Below are 1,403 nucleotides of genomic sequence, written 5' to 3'. Positions count from 1 at the left end.
AACGAAACACTCACCTTAACTTATGGACGTCAGTACACTGTAGGTCGTCAGATCGGCGTACAGTAATATGTTACGAGCATTTCGATTGTAACACTGCCAACCAGCTATAGCAGGTCAACACCTAAAGACCACACAACCACCAGTGATTGCTGCAAGCCGCTGCTTCAGCGTTTATTGGCGCATGTACAGACTCAGCACGTTGGTACTACAAGACCTCCACTCTCAATGAGATGTGCCCCAGTAGCTAGTTGTAACAGACGGACCGTACACGTGAGGGTTGTTTTTGTAGATGTAAATCATCAGCCACACCTCGCCGTTTTTCTGTAGAATTGACGTTGCATCTTGTAAAGACGCACCTCTCGCTGCAGAAGGTAACTCCCAGCAGTCGTGGCTTCGTTTATGATGTTGTGCTTCAGTTGTGATAATCGTAGGAAAATAAGGGACTATCTTTCAGTAAAGAGCGCACAAAATATGTTTCAAGGGATGCCTTTCTCATTCAACGCTTGCTTACTTCTTGACACAGCACTGTTAACTTTATACAGAGGGGCCTTTGGAGGCACTAGGAACCACATGACCATGGAATTTTGCTGTATGCATCTTATCGTTGACACTCGCTAATAATGCGATAGGTACAATTTCATGAAGAATTCCTAAGTGCCCAAACTGATTAAGAAATTAAATTTCTCTTATGCTACTGGTTGCTGATTATTTTGATGTGGATGCTATTACAACAATCTCATTTAATGCTAAAAGACATACAAATGTTTAACTCACTAAATAACGAATAAAACTGTTGTGAAATTTAAAACTTTTCTGGTGTACAGATTGTTTTATAAAATTTTCAGAGAACCGCCGGACGTCTAAATTACTACTACGATATTTCTTATAGCTACTTATAGCTGACGGACCAACGATTGCAGAAAAAATTAATGAGCTAAAGAAAAGTCCTGAAAAAGCACATACAAACGCCAGACTCCCGTCTAAGGGCATTGTGGGCGCTTTGAAAATTAGATCAGCAAAACGAAACCTTGATGCGAGATAAATGAATTCATGCTCGCCTCGTGTCAGTGAATGCAAATATGGCCCAACCTTACCACCTTAGTGATGTTTTAGAACAGGATGACTGCAGTAAAGACTGATAGAAGTTCAGCCATAACATCTAACATCGACGTTCTACTCTTAGCTGAAGACATCTCACTCTGCAACTCTAAGATCAAGTGTACTGTATGAAGGCTGCAGAGAGAGCTTCACTATGATTCCCCTGGAGCAAGTGTGCTCTATGATACACTCAAGAGATTTGTCTTCTTACTCTTCTCTATAAAACTTAGCTGGTTCTGCCAGAGCAAGAATCTCGCTGGGCAGTTGCTACAGACGTTGTTGAGTGTGGCTGATGATAATTCAAA

The sequence above is a fragment of the Schistocerca serialis genome, chromosome 2 (genome assembly GCF_023864345.2).
Source record: "Schistocerca serialis cubense isolate TAMUIC-IGC-003099 chromosome 2, iqSchSeri2.2, whole genome shotgun sequence".
Classification (NCBI taxonomy): Eukaryota; Metazoa; Arthropoda; class Insecta; order Orthoptera; family Acrididae; genus Schistocerca; species Schistocerca serialis.
This window is presented reverse-complemented; position numbering follows the sequence as displayed.